Below are 13532 nucleotides of genomic sequence, written 5' to 3'. Positions count from 1 at the left end.
AAATTTCAACTTGAAAAAAAAAACTGACAACAAATGCACAATTGAAAAACAGCCCTGAATAAAAAGGTCCATGACCAAGACCACCAGTGTTACATGATTTAGTAAGTTAAATTGTTTTCCATTCAATTGGATTCCAGAATTTTTTAGCGTTTTGGAATCACATTCTGCAATTAGATTTATTTTTCTGTGAAAACTGAAACCTAATGGACTAATATATGATTCACAAAAAGTACTTAGAATGGAATCACAGCTCAGGCGGAGGCCATTTGGTCAGTTGTGTCCACGCTGGTGCCCAAGAGCAACTCAGCTAGACCCACTCCCTTGCCTTTTCCCCGTAGCCCTGCACATTTTCTCTCCAAGTAATTATCCAATTCCCTTTTGAAAGAGAATGGAATTTACCTTCACAACAATTTCTAGCAGTGCATTCCAGATCCTAACCACTTGCTGCATATAAAAGTTCTCCAAATGCAGTGGAATATGAGCTCGTCAGTTCCAAAGCTTCAAGTAACCCAACAGCTCATCGATTGTATTATGGAATAGTGAAAGGTGACATGTTTGAAGTGGTGGATTTGGAAATGGTCGACGTTGGAACTAATGCAGCAAAATCTATTTCCAAAGAAAGGAGACATGTCCAATCTTTCTCTTTTAGTGATATGCTGACACTCTCAAGGAAATTTAGACTTAGTAATTTTTCTGGCACATTTGAGCATTTTGAAGTCGTCTTTAATTTTCTGAAAACAAAAATGATTGTGGGAAGAGTGCATTAAATCTTCAGTCAAGTTCAACAATAATAAAAAAAGAATTGAAAGACTTGCAGTTATATAGCACGTTTCATGACCACCAGATGTCTCCAGGCACTTTACAGCCAGTGAAATACTTTTTGAAGTGTAAGTCACTGTTGCAATGCAGGAAACACTGCAGCCAATATGTGCACAGCTCCAATAAACAGTGTTTTATGATGTTGATTGAGGGATAAATATTGGCCAGGACATCAGGGATAACATCTCTGCTCGTTTGAAATAGTGCCATGGGATCTTTTACATCCACCCGAGCAAGAAGATGGGGCCTTTTTTTTTAAATGTCTCATCCAAAAGACAACACCTCTCTCTGGCAGTGCAATGAGTGTCAGCCTTGATTTTTGTGTTCAAGCCCTGGAGTGGGGCTTGAACCCAGAACCTTGTGACTCAGAGGCGAGAGTGTTACCAACTGAGCCACAGCTGACAGACATTTGTAAAAAGGAACACAGTTAGAATCCTTAGGACAAATGTTCTGAAATCATTCTCGACAATACCATTCATGGGCAATAGTGAATAACCTTGCCTCACCATTCGTTTGGGAGAGACGGATTCCACAAGTTCCCACCCACGCTTAGGAGAGTCTGGAAACTGCAGTACACAACTCTGATAAACCCAAAATATAGCCTGATCGCCCACAGCTTTCAACTTAACCACAACTTGTATTTATATGGTGTGTTGAAAAGTGTAAAATGGCCAAATGTACGAGTGTGTATGTAAAGGAAAAATAAATCAGAGTGGAAGGAAGAGTGAGGAAAGTTGGGGGTTGGAAAGGGGTCAGAGGAGAGAGGCAATGGAGAGAACACAGACTTTTTAATGGGATAAATGAATTTGGATGAAATGATACAAGTTTTAGCTTTGAAGAGCAAATTTTTCTTAACCAAACATTCTCCATGAGGCATGTTCATTGCGTAGGTAATTCCTAAATTAAAAATACTAAAGCCCAATTTATCAGAATTATATTACGCTACAAGTAGCGCTTACTGCAAACTCTTTAATATATACCTGAATTTAAGATTCACTCCCTAGTTAAGAAAGCCCACTGTTAATGCATTAATACGATTACATCCTTTTTACTAATAAAAAAGTTTCTCACTGTTAAAATGAAACTAATTACAGCTCAAAGATTCACCTACATAAGCCAACACAAGATCCACTGAGCATAGCAGTCATGCTAGACATGACCTATGCATTGGCTTTTCTTGCTGAGTTGATCATGTATTCCTACAAAGGAGGCATTTATTGAACAGCATGAATGCAAATAATTTAACTGATGACAGCAAGCTATTCTGAAATGAGGTATGGGTAGAAAAAAAATGTATGGACTTTTTAAACTACTAAAAAACAAAATGTACAACAAAAATATATTAGTCATCCGGAATGGCTTTGTCAAAACAGGAACAAAAAAAAACATTGCTAACATGCCCTTCAACAGTGAATTAAGTTTTATTGGAGTGCTCAGTTAAGAAATCTACAGACATAGGTGAAAGTTTCTATCTAAAACATGCAGCTTAAAAATACAAACCCAGTTACAGACACTAGGGGCGGAATTTTACAGTGGGCGGACGGGAGCCAGACTCAGACGTAAAAGTCGGTGACAAACCCGCTTCCGCCCAGCCTGGGGATCCTTCCCATATTTTACGGATCCCCAGGCTGGACTTCCACCCACTAGAGGGAGGAGGTCCCACCTCAGTGAGCTACCAGCCAATCAGCGGGCCGACAGCTCTTAATCTCAGCAGCGCCACCGAGAGGGGTGGCCACTGCTGGGGCTGCAGCCCAGCCGACGCCATGAACCAGAGAGAGTGGGTAAGTTTGGGTTGCTTCACCAGGGGGATTGGTCGTGCCCTGGTGAGGTTAGGGTGGTTGTTTGGGGGTGGAAGGGGGGTGTCTCAGATCCCGAGGGCGGGTTGGGAGGTGGGGCCGGCCCTCAATTGGAAACCTGGTGCCAGACTACCATGCCCCACCCCCCAGCGGCCTTTCACGCCCCCAGCACACCCGCTTGCCACGGGTAAAATACCCATGAAGGCGGGCGAGGGCCCTTAGTTGGCCACTTAAGGGTCTTTATTGGCCTCGGGTGGACGGGCAGTTTCCCACCCCCCGCCTGTTACGCCGACCCCACGCCACCATCCGACCCGCTGGGGCTGCGTAAAATTCCGGCCTAGAAATTAGATCAGTCTTTAAGTGTTCCAATTTATTACACAATTTTGCAGGTTAAAGTAAAATTCAAGTTAGCAGAGCATAACGTTGTAGAAGCGTGCATAATGTTTTTATGATCCGTTAAGTAGACAATTTGTAGTACGCATACAAGTTAAGTGATGCTCTTCGATCCACAGGAGCGGGCGCGCGCACACTAAAGGCCTGCCACCCGAACCTAACCGACCCAATGACATGCGCCCGGTTTGGGTTGGGTTGGGCCCATCTTCCGGATCCGGCTTCCGGGCTCAGGTCGAGTCGGGTAGGACACACTTGTTAAGTGCTCTGCTGGTAAGTACTGAAATTTTAAAAAGAAACTTACCTGAGCTGGGATTCCGGGATGTAACTGCGTCTGCGCAGTGTGCGAGTGATGTCACTGTGACTGGGACTGGGGGGCACATACACATCACTTGGAAGGTACAATGCGACTATAAAGGCACCATGAATGTAAAATGTCACATCACAATTTCAACCGTCTGGTTTCAAACTTCCTATGTTAGCAAATCTCTACGCAAACGATCAGCTGTGGAAAGAGCTTTGCTGGGTGAGCGGAGCTGTCAGTTTGGTCTTGATCAATTCCAAGATTGCCCAACTGTGTCATGCATCACTGTTCAAAACCACTTAGCTTTGCTGTAGGCAGCATTTTTCATTGAGCAACAATTTTGATGCTTGCCTGCAATGAAAATTATTTGGCTTCTGATGGCATTAGCATCAGGCATTTGATGCATTGGTTGCACCTAACAGCATGCTCACCAAACTAAATCCCACAGCATAAAAAAGGTGAAGACTGCTGACATCTCCAGAGAATTTAAGGTTTTTACCTCACGTACTGACTGAAATGCACATTACTACTATACACCCTGTAGAAACTATATCAAATAAACAGATACATACTAATTCATTACAAATAAGATTGCACCTTGGGAATTGAGACTAAGCATAGTCTTCATGTGAAGTGGGGTCAGAGGCCTGGGATATTTAGACCCTTCTTCTTTGGCCTCCTCGTCTCCAGAGACAATGGGTAAGCGCCTGGAGGTGGTCAGTGGTTTGTGGAGCAGCACCTGGAGTGGCTATAAAGGCCAATTCTAGAGTGACAGACTCTTCCACAGGTGCTGCAGAAAAAATTGGTTGTCAGGGCTGTTACACAGTTGGCTCTCTCCTTGCGCTTCTGTCTTTTTTCCTGCCAACTGCTAAGTCCCTTCGACTCGCCTCGCTTTAGCCCCGCCTTTATAGTTGCCCGCCAGTTCTGCCGATCGCTGGCAACTGACTCCCACGACTTGTGATCAATGTCACAGGACTTCATGTTGCGTTTGCAGACGTCTTTAAAGCGGAGCCATGGACGGCCGGTGGATTTGGTACCAGTGACGAGCTCGCTGTACAATGTGTCCTTGGGGATCCTGCCATCTTCCATGTGGCTCACGTGGCCAAGCCATCTCAGGCGCCGCTGGCTTAGTAGGGCGTATATGCTGGGGATATTGGCCGCCTCGAGGACTTCTGTGTTGGAGATACGGTCCTGCCACCTGATGCCAAGGATTCTCCGGAGGCAGCGAAGATGGAATGAATTGAGTATGTTGTCCAGGCCTCGCTGCCGTAGAGCAAGGTACTGAGGACATAGGGTTGATACACTCGGACTTTTGTGTTCTGTGTCAGTGCGCCATTGTCCAACACTCTCTTGGCCGCTCTGGACATAACAGTGAAAGCCTTTCCCATGCGCTTGTTTAATTCTGCATCGAGAGACAGGTTACTGGTGATAGTTGAGCTAGGTAGGTGAACTCTTGAACCACTTCCAGAGCGTGGTCGCCAATATTGATGGATGGAGCATTTCTGATGTCCTGCCCCATGATGTTCGTTTTCTTGAGGCTGATGGTTAAGCCAAATTCATTGCAGGCAGCCACAAACCTGTCGATGAGTCTCTGCAGACACTCTTCAGTGTGAAATGTTAATGCAGCATCGTCAGCAAAGAGCAGTTACCTGATCAGGACTTTTCGTACTTTGGTCTTCGCTTTTAGACGGGCAAGGTTGAACAACCTGCCACCTGATCTTGTGTGGAGGAAAATTCCTTCTTCTGAGGACTTGAATGCATGTGAGAGCAGCAGGGAGAATAAGATCCCAAACAGTGTAGGTGCGAGAACACAGCCCTGTTTCACGGCACTCAGGATTGGAAAGGGGTCTGATGAGGCGCTGCTATGCTGAATTGTGCCTTTCATATTGTCATGGAATGAGATGATACTTAGTAGCTTTGGTGGGCATCCAATCTTTTCTAGTAGTCTGAAGAGACCACTTCTGCTGACGAGGTCAAAGGCTTTGGTGAGATCAATGAAAGCAACGTAGAGGGGCATCTGTTGTTCACGGCATTTCTCCTGTAGCTGGCGAAGGGAGAACAGCATGTCAATGGTGGATCTCCCTGCTCGAAAGCCACACTGTGCCTCAGGATAGACACACTGAGCCAGCTTCTGGAGCCTGTTTAAAGAGACATGAGCGAAGACTGTCCCCACTATGCTGAGCAGGGAGATTCCACGGTAGTTGTTGCAGTCACCACGGTCACCCTTGTTCTTATAGAGGGTGATGATATTGGCATCGCGCATGTCCTGTGGTACTGCTCCCTCATCCCAGCACAGGCAAAGCAGTTCATGCAGAGCTGAAAGGATAGCAGGCTTGGCACTCTTGATTTCAGGGGTAATGCCGTCCTTCCCAGGGGCTTTTCCGCTGGCTAGAGAATCGATGGCATCACTGAGTTCCGATTTTGTTGGCTGTACGCCCAGCTCATCCATGACTGGCAGAGACAGGGTTGCATTGAGGGCGGTCTCAGTGACAACATTTTCCCTGGAGTACAGTCCTAGGTAGTGTTCAACCCAGCAGTCCATTTGTTTGCGTTGGTCAATGATTGTGTCCCCGATTTAGATTTGAGGGGGGCAATCTTCTTGACGGTTGGCCCAGAAGCTCTCTTAATGCCATCATACATCCCTCTGATATTTCCTGTGTCAGAGGCCAGCTGGATATGACTGCATAGGTGTTGCCAGTAGTCATTTGCGCAGCGCCTGGCTGTTCTTTGTGCAGCGCTTCTGACAGCTTTAAGTGCTACGGATGTTAACTCGCTGGGGGCTTTCTTGTAGTTCAGCAGTGCAATGCGCTTAGCAGCTATGACAGGTTCCAGCTCTTCAATGTGAGATTGAAACCAGTCTGCATTCCGCTTCACTCAATTGCCATAGGTGGGCATTACTGAGTCATAGATGGAGTCTCTGATGTGAGCCCACTTGGTCCCTGCATCCCCTGTGGGAGTGTTTTGGAGGGCTTTTTCAAGTGAATTTAGAAACTTGCGTAACAGCTGTGGATGAGAAATTCTGCTAGTGTCGATGCGCGGGCAGCCCTTCTGCTTGGAGTGATGCAGCTTCTTTGGTTTGAGTCTAACTTTGCTGCACACCAGGGAGTGGTCGGTGTCGCAGTCCGCACTGTGGAAGCTGCGTGTGATTTGAACACTGTTTAAAGAGGCTCGCCTTGTGACGATGAGGTCCAGCTGGTGCCAACGACGTGATCTTGGGTGCCTCCAAGAAACCTGGTGACAGGGTTTAGTGTGAAAGAATGAGTTGGTGATGCAGAGGTTATGATAGGTACACAACTCAAGCAGTCTCTGTCCATTCTCATTCATCCTTCCAATGCCAAAGCACCCAAGGCAGGAAGGCCATGAGTCATGGTCAGCCCCAACCCTGGCATTAAAGTCCCCTAGCAGGAATAGGTGTTCGGTGTTGGGGATGCTGCTAATGATATTATGGAGTTGTTCATAGAACTGGTCTTTAGCTTCAGGTGGGGAGAAGAGTGTTGGAGCATAGATGCTGAGTAGGTGTACTAGACCGGAGGTGAACAGTCGGTTGGACAGTATGCGTTCCGAGCCATTTGAGGGTGGCTCTATCATGCTGAGCAAAGAGTTTCTGATGGCGAAGCCCACTCCATGCTGTTTTGGTTCTTCAGGATCCCTACCCTGCCAGAAGGTGGTGTAGTCTTGCTCTCTTAGAGATCCGCTCGCAGAGAGGCGTGTCTCCTGAAGTGCTGCAATGTCCACATTGAGTCTACTGAGCTCGTTGATGATGGTGGTCTTCCGACAATCGTTGATTTGTGTAAAGTCATCCGACAGGCCAGGACACAGTTCTGACGCTCCAGCTTGCAAAACGAAGGGCTGGTACCTTCTTTCCTTTTTTGGTCGTGCTGTTTGGTGCGGTGTTACAGTCCACTTGTTGGGCAATGACCCTCAGCTCCAAGCACCCATTGAAGCAGGTGGACTGCAGCAGGACAGAACCTTACTGACCGGGGTCTGCCCGGTTTGAGGCGGGCGGTAGCTGTCTAGTGAGATGCGATGACCTCTCCCACCGACAAAGGCAACCCGTGGCGCCCAATCTCTACGCCAATTGAGCTGGACTTATAACCCGTAACTGCTGTCTTCTGTGTTGATTTGGTCGCTGTGAGCGACTATGGAGTGACCTCGCCATGGCGCATGACAATGCATGGAGCATAGATTTAAATCACTATCGTATCTTGATTCAGCTCATTACCTTCAGTATTCCTTGCCCTTCTGTAACCTTTTCTGAGCTCTTTCCGCAAAAGCAATGTTGTCAGGACCGTCTGCCATATAGCTTTGTGTTGAACATGGACAGGAGTATGAAGGAGCATTTTTGTAACATTATTACTCAACACTAAACAGCATGAAATAAACTGTTGAAATAGCACTTGATCATTTTTTTATTTATTTAGAGATACAACACTGAAACAGGCCCTTCGGCCCACCGAGTCTGTGCCAACCAACAACCACCCATTTATACTAATCCTACATTGATCCCATATTCCCTTCCCACATCCCCACCATTCTCCTACCACCTACCTACACTAGGGGCAATTTACAATGGCCAATTTACCTATCAACCTGCAAGTCTTTGGCTGTGGGAGGAAACTGGAGCACCCGGCGGAAACCCACATGGTCACAGGGAGAACTTGCAAACTCCGCACAGGCAGTACCCAGAACTGGACCCGGGTCGCTGGAGCTGTGAGGCTGCGGTGCTAACCACTGCGCCACTGTGCCGCCCCTTGATCATCTTATCAAGTACAGCCAAGTTTGCAAGTTAAATCACCATCCGCATAATGTTATACTGGCAACTAGCCCTGCTTCTGCTTGCTATGTTTTGTACACATTTAAGATTATGTATTGTTGTAGTCGTATTATGCAATTCATTTAATGGTGCACCATCCTGTGGTCTGAATTAGCAAATGAATGAGCAATGCACCATATTTCAGTCTGCTGTCATTAGATGCCCAAATTTTAACCAGAGATTGAGCTGACCAGATTGTTTGCTCATAGCTGCTCCATCTTCTTACAAGAGTGGAGCTTCTTGCGTCATGTGATTATTTAAGAGAAGCTATTACAGTACAATATTTTAAGCAGCCATAGTGGCTGTTGTGTTAAAATCTAACATTTTTCAAATGTACCTATCTGCATTTGAACCCCAAGTACAAAATTATCACTGCTCTGGACAGAACATCGAGTCATTGACTGAATTAGCAAAAGAATATGGAGTCACTCAGGCAGCTGTGAATAAAATCTGTCAAGAACAGGATTCTGCCTTGAAAAGGATCAGAAACAGTTTTGAAGTGACGCAACAGTTCTAAACACAGTGACATTAGAGCATCGTGAAAGATTCAAAGCAGAGTGCAATAAAAAAACACTCCCAGGAAATTCAGAACAAATTTTTATTGGAGAAAGCCATAAAAATAGCAATTTTTCTAAAGTTAACCCCAGATGGACCAAAAATGAAAACAAATTTCATGCCATAACTCAAGAAAATGGCCAGAGTCAAAGTGACCCCAGCGATGACGAAAAAAAGTGTTAATCATTATGGATAGCTGCCTTGCACATCTGGAAATGTGGATCTCGTCCATCTTCTAAAGAATACAACGGCCCAAGCTTCAGCTGATGGATGCTGGTGTGGGTCACTATTGAAAATTGCTGGCTTCAAAAAGATTAGCTGTATAAGAAGCCAGAACCGAATTCTCCAGTTTGATGATGCAATGAATTGTGTCGCTTAAGTTGGGAATTTGTGACTAAGCAACATTGCAAATTACCAACCATACCCTCATGACAGAAGTAAAAAAAAAAAAGAGAACTTGGAGAACTTTGAAGAATTTGAAGCTGATTCTGAGCTGCAGAGCATTTATGAGTGACTTCAGCAAGTAGGACTGTTCCCGAATGTTCCTCAGTCTGACTGAATGGCCATTAATGACGCTGAGCACCCAAACATCCATTGCAGCTTTCAGCTACCCAAGCCTGAAATAATGAAATTTGTGAGGATAGGAGAATGTTGAAGATGGCAACTTTGCTCCTGTTCATCTGACTCTAGCAGCCAGTCTCAAGATGCTGAGATTATACACAATGCTCAAGCTGAGATTATACACAATGCTCAACGAGTGACTTAAATTTGACTTAATGCGGGGTAGTCTGGAAAAACAATTGAAGCAATTGCCCATTAATTTCAAAGAGAAAACAGTCCAAAACAAATCATATTAAGAGAAATCTTATTACAGTAGAGTTAAAGTAAAATGTTGGATGTTTACTTATTGTCTTATCTTTGAAATAATATAAATGTCTTCTAAACAGTCTGGAACTGTCTGCAAGTGTTAATAAGGGAAGTCCTTACTGTTATAGCATTTTATGTTATCATTTTGTCTGGTTCAACAGCCTTGCTACGGATAACAGAAAATTGCTTCGACAATCTGTATGAGGGTGTAGCAGGATGCTGGATTACGCACCAGCTTTCTACTGCATTAAAAAAGGAATTTTTGCTGGAAAGCATCCAAGTAATTACATTTCAAATGCAGCAATTTCCTTCCTCCTCATTAGTTGTATAGGATCAAAAATATGTGGTAAAGAGGGTAAGGCAAAAGTGATCTAACAATCCTGAATTATTTCAGATTAAAAAAAACTTGATATTTAAAAAAATCCAATTCCCAACTTGCACCATCAGGTATTAACAATGGAACTTTGCCATTTTGTACTGCTTTCTAATTATTATACAAAGCACAAACCTTCAACCCCTGAACAGTTTTTTAAAAAAAAGTCTAAATCATTGTTGGGCAGCTAATCAAAGATGCTGCCAATTTCCCATAATAAAGGATCCTCAGTTTTTTTGGGCGGGGGGGGGGGGGGGAAGAGAGAGAGGGGGAGTGGAGAAAGGGGAAGAGAAAATTGCATGCTTTTCCCCTCCCAAATGAAGGAGATCATACTGAAATACAGAAGGAAGGAAAAACTTTCCTTCTGGTATTTTTACACTGGTACTTTACAGCTTCTGGTGGTCAGTCACAAAAGCCTGGAAACAGTTCATGTGCACTGGAACAATCCCATTACTCTCAGCTTCCATTAGAATACTCAGCTGTGAAAACTCATTGTGTAAGATCTGCTTACTCCAACACATGGATAAATGAAAACACACATACAAACTTGGATTTAAATCATCACTCTCAAGTTACAATGTCAGGTGCACTGCAGTGCTAAAGTCCAAAGCGGTGGAACTGGAAAAGGGTGGGGATGGAACAGAGGTGGTATTGCATTGCTCACCTATTCATGGCTCGGCCCGAAATTCAGTTCCATCTACTCCGATGGAACCAGATGTCAGATTTTGGGGGCTGGATTTTCCCTTTGGGGGCGAGAAACAGAAGTCAGGACTGCTTCCGGGTCCCAAACCTGCCCCGGGGGGGAAAGTTACTCATTGGGATTTTCATGGCAGGTGCTCCCTTAAATGGCACGGAGACAGGTTCGCCATCCCATTAAGGGCAGTGAGCTGGCTCTCGAAGCTGGAGGGCGAGAGGCTGCAACATGGAGGCACCATCTCCCAACTCTAACATCTTTAACTAAAAAATAGGTTCAGCAGCCAGGCCACTTTGGTATAAGGGTCTGAAAGGGTTAATGTTTGACAGAGTAACCTCTCCCACTGTAGTGGTGATGTAATAGTCACATGGGTATTAGGCTGGGAAGAAACCAGTAGCATCATGACAGGTGCTAGCTGGATATGCTTAATGAAACTGTAAATAGTTATGTAGATAAAATAAACAAGTTAACATTTAACCAAAGACTCAGACATCTGTAAACAATGCTCGAACTATGCCAATTCAAAGACCTCACCCCATACAGTAGCGCCAAGACGATGGCAGATTTTGAAGGGAGACTGCGAAGAGCTCCAGCGCTGCTCCATAGTCGAGGGAAGACATGGACAGTTGGTGAATCAGCCGTGCAGGCATTCACGCTGCACCACAGAAGTGTGGTGGTCTGCGAGCAGAAACCAGGTCCAGCGATCGGGCTGCAAGTCACAGTACCGAGTGGTTGGGATCGGGTGAGAAACCTTTTAGAAAGGGTGCATCTATTAACGGCGCAGTGGACAGGTGAGATGAAAAAAAAAAGCCCATCCCTTGCGAGGACGAGTCTGGAGTCGGCAGCCATTACTTGAGAAGACTGCAGAGGAAAAGCGCAGGAACAGCCGGAAAGAGTGGGAAACCTCCAGAAATTAGGAAAAAATGGATTTGAAAAACACAATGATTAAAAGCTTCCAGAATTTGGAAGGACCCAGTCAGATACAGAATTGGTCGAAATGGAATAAAAGCTTTCTAAAATTTAGAATAGCTTCTCAGCTACACACCAAATCTGAAGTGGAGCAAATAAATATGCTACCATATTCCATGGGTACAATTGCTGATGATGTGATCGTAAGACAAGACATAAATGAGGCTTCAGACAAGTTTGATGTACAAGCCTTCGATAAATATTGAAATTTAACAGCAAGATTCCGAAAAGGGTCATACAGCACAGAAACAGGCCCTTCGGCCCACCGTGTCCATGCCGGCCATCAAACCTATCTTTTCTAATCCCATTTTCCAGCACTTGGCCCATAGCCTTGTATGCTATGACGTTTCAAGTACTCATCTAAATATTTCTTAAATGTTGTGAGGGTTCCTGCCTCAACCACCCCTTCAAGCAGTGTGTTCCAGATTCCAACTCTCGGGGTGAAAGACTGTTTGCTCAAATCCCCTCTGAACCTCCTGCCTCTTACCTTAAATCTATGCCCCCCTGGTTATTAACACCTCCGCTAAGGGAAAAAGTTTCTATCTACCCTATGTCCCTCAATTTTGTATACCTGTCAGGTCCTCCCTCAGCCTTCTCTGCTCTAAGGAAAATAACCCTATCCTATTCAGTCTCTCTTCATAGCTGAAATGCTCCAGCCCAGGCAACATCCTGGTGAATCTCCTCTGCACCCTTTCCAGTGCAATCCCATCCTTCCTATAGTGTGGCGACCAGAACTGGACACAGTACTCCAGCTGTGGCCTAACTAGCCTTTCATACAACTCCATCATAACCTCCCTGCTCTTATATTCTGTGCCTCAGCTAATAAAGGCAAGTATCCCATATGCCTTCCTAACCACCTTATCTACCTGTGCTGCTGCCTTCAGGTGATCTATTGACAAGTCCACCAAGGTCCCTCTGTACTTCCTATGGTCCTACCATCCATTGTATATTCCCTCGACTTGTTAGTCCTCACAAAATGCATCACCGCACTTCTCAGGATTAAATTGCATTTGCCACTGCTTTGCCCATCTTACCACTGCAACTATATCTTCCTGTAATCTAAGGCTTTCCTGACTATTTACGACACCACCAGTTTTCGTGCCATCTGCAAACTTACTGATCATACCTCCTATATTCATGTCTAAATCATTAATGTATACTACAACAGCAAGGGTCCCAGCACCGATCCCTGCAGTACACCACTGGTCACAGGCTTCCACCCTCTGCCTCCTGCCAATAAGCCAATTTTGGATCCAATTTGCCAAATTGCCTTGGATCCCAAGGGCTCTTACCTTCTTGACCAGTCTCCCATGCGGGACCTTGTCAAAAGCCTTACTGAACTCCATGTAGACATCATCAACTGCTTTATCCTCATCTACACAGCTAGTCACCTCCTCGAAAAATTCAATCAAATTTGTTAGACATGATCTCCCCCTGACAAAGCCATGCTGACTATCACTGATTAATCCCTGCCTCTCCAAGAGCAGATTAATCCTGTCCCTCAGAATTTTTCCAATAGTTTCCCTACCACTGGTGTTAGACTCACCGACCTGTAATTACCTGGTTTATCCCGATCACCCTTCTTGAATAATGGTACCACATTCACTTAAAAGGATCCAGAAGCTGGGCGAATCAGTGGACACTTTCATTAATGATTTGTACAGATTGGCTGAGGGATCAGTGTATGGAGAACTGAAGTCTGAGTTGATCAGGGACCAAATAGTTGATGAGTCTTTAAGACTCATTTCAAAAAGATGTGACAGAGCAAGAATTCTTCTCACAAAAATGCCAAGCAAAAAGCCACCACACAGAGCTGTGAATGAACTGCAACAACTTCCAGTGGAAGATAAAAAAGGAGACTTACTCGGGGAGATTAATGATCCCAATCAGACATTGCAGATGACAGACATTTATGACAGACGTATGGCTAATTTCAAACCGAACATAGGTGC

At 45.0% G+C, this 13532-nt stretch overlaps 1 protein-coding gene across 3 annotated transcripts in view; it reads right to left on the bottom strand.

The window, feature by feature from the left end:
- Positions 1–13532, bottom strand: part of LOC137379539 (ras-related protein Rap-1b) — a 92127-nt gene that overhangs the window by 37730 nt on the left and 40865 nt on the right. The window contains exon 1 of one of the 3 annotated variants that reach the window (XM_068050497.1): positions 3310–3328. The exons of the other annotated variants lie outside the window; for them this stretch is intronic. The gene's annotated coding sequence lies outside the window, so the exon portion shown is untranslated. Of the gene's footprint in view, positions 1–3309; positions 3329–13532 lie in introns of those variants that run through there. 3 annotated transcript variants of the gene reach the window in all.

Source organism: Heterodontus francisci, chromosome 18 (assembly GCF_036365525.1).
Source record: "Heterodontus francisci isolate sHetFra1 chromosome 18, sHetFra1.hap1, whole genome shotgun sequence".
NCBI lineage: Eukaryota > Metazoa > Chordata > Chondrichthyes > Heterodontiformes > Heterodontidae > Heterodontus > Heterodontus francisci.
This window is presented reverse-complemented; position numbering and strand designations above follow the sequence as displayed.